Below are 8861 nucleotides of genomic sequence, written 5' to 3'. Positions count from 1 at the left end.
GGCTCGCCGCGGGCGGGAGGAGCCGCTCCTGCTCCGGCTGCGGCCCCGCCGGGGCTCCACGGCCCCGGAACCCTCCAAACCCTGCCGGTCCCCGCAGCGCCGGAGGGATATTTTCGGCATTTTTAATCCAACGTAGGCAGATAATTCCCATTGAGAAACCCCAAAAATAAAGGATATGGGGTTGAGGTTAAGTGGGAGGGGCGGGCAATGTTCTGCTTTAAATTAAACACATTGGGAAAATCCATCTCATTTCCTCTCCCGGACTGGCCTCTGTGTGACCGATCGGCTGCGGTCCAGCTGCTCGCGTGAGATTTTCAGCCTGTGGGACTGCAATGAAATGCCAGGTGCTGAGCACGAGAGAACACGATGGGAAATCTCTCTGGATCAGGCAGTGTCCCAAAGGTCTGGCAGCACTCAGCATTCCTGGCTGGAATTTGGGGGATCCCAGCACATCCCTTCTACAGTGTCCCCATGGAGCTGACACTTCCCAGCATTCCTGGCTGGAATCTGGGGATCCCAGCACAGCCCCTCCAGAGTGTCCCTGTGAGCCTGGCACTGCCCACCAGCCCTGGCCAGGGGCTGGGGGTTCCGGCACAGCCCCCCCAGCACATCCTGCGGCTTCCCCAAGTGCCCTTTAACCAGGATCCTTTTTTGGGGTGAGGGCACCCAAACCCAGCAGAATTGGCTTTAACAGTTTTGAGGGATCTCCCCTCTCCCCTCCTCACCCAATTCCTGCTGCCAAAACCCAGCCTGAGGCTCAGCTCCCCATCCCCTCAATCTCTCCAAAGATTTGCACTTGGATTTCTCAATCCAGCAGGCAGCAATGCTGTTCTCCTCACCATGCATCTTAATTGCAGCATTGCTTAAGAAATAATTAAAATAAATTCAAAGAATGAAGAGACAATAAAGAACTGTCAGCTCCAACCAAGGGGTGCTCAAGCTCCTTCTCAATGATCTGCTTTAATTAACCAATGCAAATGGACCAATTAAAGCCACATTGATACAGTTTTATTATATTTAATTGAATTCTAGAGAAATATTGCAGAATAGAAAATAATCTTTTTAACCCCAAAACTCTTCCAGGAGATCCACAGGGCAGAGCTGCACTGCACCCCCAAACTGAGGAGAACTGGGAGAAAAACCCAGACTGAGATTCCTGGGAGATTGGTGCAGCTTCTGCCAGCCAGAACGATCCTGGGTCTGAACTCACACCTGTGAATCTCAGGAACCTGGGACATCATCAATATCCTCAGGAGCCTTTTTATTAAAAGCAGATTTCCATGAAGAATTAATGACATACAGAAAATTAAAATAAATGTAAACGAACAGCTCCCCCAGCCCAGCAGACTGCAGCATCCAAAGGAAAATGAACAGAAAGATGATGGATTGGGACCATCACCAATCCCAAATCCTCGTGTGGAATACCACTCTGCTTTGGTTTATAAATCACCACTTCTCTTAGTAGACAAACCCTTCAGCTTTGCTCCCAATTCCCAACTGTGACCACCAAGATTCTGCTGTAGCGTGTCCTGGTAGGAACATCAAGTGGTACAGATGCAGTGTGGAGCAGGGGAAGAATTAGGATAATTTCTCTTCTCCAATTCCAGTTTTCTCAGTGAGGTTGGGAAAAATAAGGAGAATTTAGTTTACATGAGAAGATGTTTTTAATGACCGGCAGACAACACATGTAGGGAAACATTTCCACCTCTCTCAGCACAGGGAACCCATAAACAGCAGGATGGAATCTTGGAACAGAAATGATCAGGTGCCTTCTACAAGGTGGAATCTCCCCAGACAGCAGCAGCGTAACGAGAGGAGAGGAGAGGAGAGGAGAGGAGAGGAGAGGAGAGGAGAGGAGAGGAGAGGAGAGGAGAGGAGAGGAGAGGAGAGGAGAGGAGAGGAGAGGAGAGGAGAGGAGAGGAGAGGAGAGGAGAGGAGAGGAGAGGAGAGGAGAGGAGAGGAGAGGAGAGGAGAGGAGAGGAGAGGAGAGGAGAGGAGAGGAGAGGAGAGGAGAGGAGAGGAGAGGAGAGGAGAGGAGAGGAGAGGAGAGGAGAGGAGAGGAGAGGAGAGGAGAGGAGAGGAGAGGAGAGGAGAGGAGAGGAGAGGAGAGGAGAGGAGAGGAGAGGAGAGGAGAGGAGAGGAGAGGAGAGGAGAGGAGAGGAGAGGAGAGGAGAGGAGAGGAGAGGAGAGGAGAGGAGAGGAGAGGAGAGGAGAGGAGAGGAGAGGAGAGGAGAGGAGAGGAGAGGAGAGGAGAGGAGAGGAGAGGAGAGGAGAGGAGAGGAGAGGAGAGGAGAGGAGAGGAGAGGAGAGGAGAGGAGAGGAGAGGAGAGGAGGAGGAGAGGAGAGGAGAGGAGAGGAGAGGAGAGGAGAGGAGAGGAGAGGAGAGGAGAGGAGAGGAGAGGAGAGGAGAGGAGAGGAGAGGAGAGGAGAGGAGAGGAGAGGAGAGGAGAGGAGAGGAGAGGAGAGGAGAGGAGAGGAGAGGAGAGGAGAGGAGAGGAGAGGAGAGGAGAGGATCTCCCTTCTCCTGGGATAGGTGTTGTACCTGTTTGCCTGCTTTCCACACCCTCAACAGCAAGTTTTCCTTATGGATAACACATCAGAAAAGAAAAATTGCAAGTGAATTGTTAATTTGCGAGATGACAGCCCTGGGAGAGACATTTTTCCTGCTGTGCTCCTGCTCTTTTCAGGGTAGCCTGAACAAGTTTTCCAGCCAGGAGACCCCATCTTAACACGAAGAGCCATTCCTCAGTACTACAGTTATTTACACCTCGGCTCTTGGCTGCAGAGAAGTGTCCTGAAAGCCCCAGCTGGACCACAACATTCAGCACAGGTCCCCTTGCACAGTCCAGGTGCACACAAAGCACACACCGGCCTCAAACTCCTCCCTCCTGACTCAGTCACCTTCTGGAATGCCACAGAAAGAATTCCAACCTAATTGGGATTTACTTCTCCTCCCGGCCTTCAGGGCACTGCTGGAAAAAGGCAGCAACCCCTCCCTGGCCTGTTGGATTCAGTTAGACTCCTCCAAGCTCTACCCCGCTGTGGAATGACAACTAAAATGTTCCACAGAGGTATAACCAGACCAAGTGCTGTCCCAAAGCTCGTGAGCTAAAGACAACCCTGCAAGCACTGCTGTGGTATCCAACACTAAACTAGTGGTTTCAACCTCCTTCTGACCACCTAACACAGCTAATGAGGGCAAGAAAATTAATTTAAACTAAGCATAATGGACTTATCTTCCAACAACACATTTTGCAGGTTTACAATGAACCTTCACAAGAAGAGCTTCCTCAGTACATGGATTTCAAATCACTTGCCAAACCCAGTAGGCCAGAAAGGGAAAAACAATTGCTGGCAGTGCTGGAAGCACTGATGGCCCTGAGTTACAGCAACTTGACCTAAACTGAAGGAGAACCTGAGCCCCTGTAAATATGGCATCAGGTATCTGTGCATGTTACATTTCATAAGCAAAAGGTTCCATGGGAAGCACATTAAAATTGTTTCTACCTGTCCTTTCACAAAGCAAGACTGTTTTTCCCTACAGCAAATGTTTTTTTAATTAAAAAGATAACACTTCACTCATCTGGAGAAGAAAAAGATGAGATCTGCTAAATTTCCCTAAGCCAGCAACACAAAACAAACAAAACAAAGTAAAACTTTTCAGTTTGGGTCAAAAAGAACCTTTCATTCCACTTTTTCACCATTTTCAACAATCTACCATATTCATTTTGTCTCTCTTTAAACAAAAAGCCAATTCAGCTTTGAAAACCGTATATTCTGGTGTCCCAAGCTAACACATCAATGCATTTGTCTTCCCCTGTGCCCAAATACATCTTAGCATAGAAACATCCAAATTCACTTTTCCTGGGAACCTGCAGAATTCTGTGCCAGCAGCTCAGCATTGCCTGATAAAAACCCCAAAGATTTCCAGTGTGTTCTGCCTGCTTGGATTTTCACTGGATGAAGTGTCACTGGAGTTTCCCAGAATCACAGGATGGCCTGGGATGGAAGGGACCTTCAAGCTCATTTCATCATGAGCGTGTTCCTCACTCCCAGTTTGTGCTTCCTGCTACTTCTGTTCCGCTGTGGAGCAAAACCTGCAGCTCTGAGATCAGCAAATCACTGATTAGAAGTAGCAGAGAGCACTGAAAAGGTCTCAATCCCAGCTGTGAATTGCAGATTCACACAGATCTGTCCTTCCACATCAGGCAACAGCCAATGGTGATGGTGATGGGAGGAAAATAAATGGCAGCACGGGGCACAGGAAAATGGGAACATGGTTCTTGGAAACACAAAGTCCATCCCCCCAACGTCTGGTGCCTCATGGGGGCTGGGATTTTCCCCTCTTGCTGTGAAGTTTGCAGGGCAGTTCCCTTATTTCACCAGCCCAAAGGGAACTAAATAACTCAAACCCAGGAAGATGACAAACTGAAACAAAACCCCAACAGCAACACCAGCCCTCAGGGAACGAGACCCTGTCCCTTGTCACCATCTGAGTGCACCACGGGGAGCAAAGACTCTGCCAGATCAGTTTACACCCCTGAGCACACTTGGAGCAGAAGCTGGTGGGTGTTGAGGGTTTTATGTCCTTTGAATGGGGCAGGAGAAACAGGGTGAGTTAGGCACATGAGAAACAACTGGTCCCACTGTAAATTTGTTCACAAAACAGATGAAAAGTAGGTTCTCTCCCCAGTCACACTGCAAGAAACCATAAAGCAGCTTTTTAGATCCCTCCTCTCCTTCATCATGCAGAAGAACTGCAGAAATCAGTTTTTCCCAAAGAGAAAGTGAAGTTTCAAAAGCTCAAGGGAGACTCTTGGCTCGGGGGGGGGGGAAGGCAGGTCCCCCACTCCCCTCTAGGGCCCTCCAGCCTCCCAAACTGGGGCGATCTCCCGGTACACATTGTTCCTAATGGTATTCTGAAGGTCCAAATGTCACTGCTCACCCTATTGCTCCAACAGAGCACTTAATCTTGTTCTTTAGAGCTCAAATACAAAAGTAAGCACTTTCCTGGGCTGTATTGACAGAGTTAATAAAAGTGCTGAGCCACACCCCCATTTTCTTTCCAATTTCCCCACAAACACATTTAATGGGATTTTTGACTGAAGATTTTATTTCATTCCCTACCTGTTTCTACAGAACTTATTCACCAAATGGATGAGCTGAACAACGAGCTGCTAAAAAAGATCACAAACAAGAAAATTCAGCCTCCCCACAGGAATTTCAAAGTGGAAAAGCCTCAATAAGTTTTTGTGCCCCTCACCTTTGAATCCAGCACTGAAGAAGTCAAAGCCTGGCTGGAGGCCAAGTCATTCAGCAAAGAGTAAGATTTGCTCTATTGCCACATGAAACGCTCGTCCTTCCCTGGAGAAGGAGCTGGGGAGGCTGCTGGCACCATCTCACCTGAGACAAGTCACTGGGATTTACTTACAGAGCCTGTGTTGTAAATTAGATGTCAACCCTATTAAATCCAGGCTCTATAACCAGGATGTTCAGAGCCCAAACTCACCCCCATTTTTTCCTAGAAACATTTTCTTGGAGAAAAATAATCAACAAACTAAACCCACAGTCTGAAATTCCACTTGAATCACAGCTGCCACCCTGGCACAGCCCCAGGGCCCTGTGATACGATCCCAGTGCAGCTCCCAGCCTCCCGTCTCCCACTCCTCACCTCTGGCATGGGGCCACCTGCAGCACAACCATCATCTCCCCACTTTGTGTCTCCCCAGGACCGTGGAACACCTGGGCATCCTCACCGGAGCTCAGCTCTTCTCCCTCAACAGAGAGGAGCTGAAGAAGGTGTGTGGTGATGAGGGAAACAGAGTGTACAGCAAGATCACGGTGAAGAAAAACCAGCTGGAGGTAAGTGTTTTTCTGGATAATTCCTGATGGAATGGGGGGCTGTACCAGCAGTGTCATATAGATCATTAAAAAAACATATTAAGAAACACAATGGGGGAGGGGGGGGGAAATGCAACCAAACCTACACAAGCAATAAAATACACGTAAGAATTCTGAAGTGTCTTTTAAGCTAAAAGGCCCCAAATCCGTAAGATTCTCCTGTATCCACTAATTAATCTGCTTTTTACTGATATCACCAATCCCTTTGAAACGAGCTCTACTCCTACGGCATTCATTAAATACTGTCATTTAACTACAGCTTGAAATTCAAATCCAAACTTCCTGTTTTGTTTTCATTCCAGAAAAGCAGAGGGGAGTCAGAGCTCCAAGAAATCATGAAGCGCCGCCAGGAAAGGATTGATTCTGCTAATTAAAGTCTCTCTGCTTTATTTCAGCTCTTAGCCCTAAGTAGTGCAGCAAAAAAGGGAATGAAAGCAATTATTCCCGGCCCAGGCCGGAGGCAGCAGAGCTCCCCTTGGGGTCCAGCTGCCATCAGAGTGACAATTCCTTGAACACTGTTGGGAAGGGTTGACAATGATACCATATCCCGCTGGGAAAGGTGTTTTAATTTTGCATGAAGTATTTTTTTTATAACTATATATTTTATACTGAAATTTTCCATGCATGCAATCAGAGCAGGATTCACACGGGGCTGGATGTACGACAAGGCTGCATTCAAAGACCCCCAAAGCTTTTCTCTGAGGGCTGTCCCTGCTCCCACCCCTCGCTGGCAGAGCAGGCGTGGCACACAGTCAGGAGAGGCCAGCCCCAAGGCCTGGAGCCTGCCCCACAGGAATAAGGCTTTGGAGCCCTGCAGGGGTTTGGGTTTAAGGAAAGGACATTGAAGCTCATCCTGTTCCATCCCCCATCGTGGGCAGGGACGCCTTTCACAAGGCCGAGTTGTTCAAATCCTGTCCAGCCTGGCCTTGGGCACTTCAGGGATGGGGAGTGACCTAAGGCAGCCCCATTTCCATTTCCTCCTCAGTGCAGGTGTCCCCTGCAGCCCAAGAGCACAGGCCCGGTGACAACTCCCTGTCCCCTCCTGTCCCCCCTCATTGGACAAGGCTGGAATGGCAACACGCATTCCCAAAGTCTGGCTGCTTCCTTAAATCCACAGACCAGTTAGTGCTGTCTCTGAGCAGCTGAAATGAGCTCTCAGGGCCTAGAAATGAGCAGGAGTGACACACAAAGGGATCTGAATGTGGACATGGGTGAGTTCCACCTGCCCACTGCTGCTGATGGGCTCAGGGCAGCTGTGCAGCCCTTCCCTGGGCCGCTGATCCTGCACTGGAATGTTGTGGTGCTGCCAAACCCGGCCTCAGACCAGGAGAAGATAAGCCCTGACCATTTGCTCCCATCCCAGGCACACCCACAGCCCTTCCCAGGGTGTTGGTCACTTATCCCCACCTTCACGTTTCCACTGTAAAAAGTCAGCTGAAATGATTCCCAAATAGCTGAAACCCTAAAGCATGCTGGGAAAGGCAGGTTTAACTCCAAATAAATGGGCACAAGAAAAACAAAAATCTAATTTAACGCAGGATGTTGCTCTTGACTTCCTGTTGTCCTTCATGAAGTTATGTGCATTTGTATATAACAATCTGTAAATAGGGGGTGAGGAAAATCTCTCTCCCTAGAGGCAGATATAGTGATTATACTTCCAAAATTTACTCACAATTTCAAAACTCAAGCAAGCAGCATAGTTCCTGTCCACAGCAAGTTTGGCACATTGCTTTTCTATCTCTATAAGTGACAGACCAACCTGATTGCAAAGCAGTGAAGCAAACACAGCTCCAGAGCTGCCACAGCCAGGGACAGTTGGGTTTTCTCTCTCAGCACATGCTGAGTCTTTGCCCAAATTTGTGTCTGTCCTTGCACATTTAATGGAAAAAGCTTTAATACAGCGTCTGGGGAACTCGTGTCTAAATCTGAGAGCACCAGTGCACCTCAGTTTTGGCTTTATTCTTAAGTGTCTCCAATGGATAATCTGTTTTCTTCATTTGAAAGAGGACACTGCTGGCACCAGCAGAATTAGGGTGCAGGCAGGGGGGGATCCTGGGTTTAGTCACAGCCTTGCTGGGATCCGAGAAGGGCACTCACCTTGTCAGGGAGGGATGAAGAGGACAATCCTCCTGAGAAGCCCTGGCTCTGGATTAGGTTGGAGAAGGGAAGCAGGATGGCAAGCACAGGAGGTGAAAAATTTCTACAATGAAAATAAAAACAAATGTTGAGCTAGGAAACACCCCACCTTCTAGTCCTGGGGTGTAGAGGAAAGCAAATCACAGGGAATTACAGTTACCTGGGATTTCAACAGGAGTGTACATGACAGCTCTGTAAAGCTGGGAGCCACAGCAGCACTTCCTAAAACAGGTATCTCAGCAGACCTTATTGCAGAGGTCACTTTTACAAATTTCATGCGACTGAGCTGTGCACCTGATCTGTTTGTACTGCCTGCAGACACTGCTATAAAGTACTGTACGTGATGTAACTGAGCGAAGGAGACAATGATATAACCATGCACTGTACAAGAATTATTAAAATAGTTAAGTTATACTTATAAATCCATCTCCGTCTCTTTTACTGGGTTTTCATAATGGTTTGTCACTGACAGTCTCAGAAACTCATCGAAATGTCTGAAATCACACATTTCCTTTTGGGTTTGGGGACTGACATTCAACATGAAAGGTGTTATGGTCTGGATAGATGTGTTTTAAAAACAGAGGTGGAAATCTGACACATCATAAGAATCAAGAACCAGAAAAGCTGCAAGCTGAACTCCTTTTCTTGTCTGGTCTAGTGGAAGATGTTCCACACACGGCAGGGGGTGGAACTGGATGGTCATTAAAGTCCCTTCCAGCTCAAACCAGTCTGGGAATCTGTGATTCCATGACTCACAAGGTAGGCTCTCCTATTCCTTGGTAAATAAGCCAGACGCAGTATGAGCCTGTTTCAATTCAAACAGC

At 48.2% G+C, this 8861-nt stretch overlaps 2 long non-coding RNA genes across 2 annotated transcripts; one reads left to right on the top strand and one right to left on the bottom strand.

Annotated features, from left to right (window-relative positions):
- Positions 1 to 941: 941 nt before the first annotated feature.
- On the bottom strand, positions 942 to 5039 carry LOC140684386 (uncharacterized). The gene is made up of 2 exons (XR_012056593.1): positions 2543 to 5039; positions 942 to 1772 (listed from the first exon to the last, which is right to left on the bottom strand). It is a non-coding gene; the product is annotated as an uncharacterized lncRNA (long non-coding RNA).
- A 133-nt stretch (positions 5040 to 5172) lies between these two features.
- Positions 5173 to 8459, top strand: LOC115495679 (uncharacterized). Its single transcript, XR_003960974.4, has 3 exons — positions 5173 to 5323; positions 5730 to 5862; positions 6204 to 8459. It is a non-coding gene; the product is annotated as an uncharacterized lncRNA (long non-coding RNA).
- The last annotated feature ends 402 nt before the right edge of the window (positions 8460 to 8861 follow it).

Source organism: Taeniopygia guttata, chromosome 5, assembly GCF_048771995.1.
Source record: "Taeniopygia guttata chromosome 5, bTaeGut7.mat, whole genome shotgun sequence".
Lineage (NCBI taxonomy): Eukaryota > Metazoa > Chordata > Aves > Passeriformes > Estrildidae > Taeniopygia > Taeniopygia guttata.
This window is presented reverse-complemented; position numbering and strand designations above follow the sequence as displayed.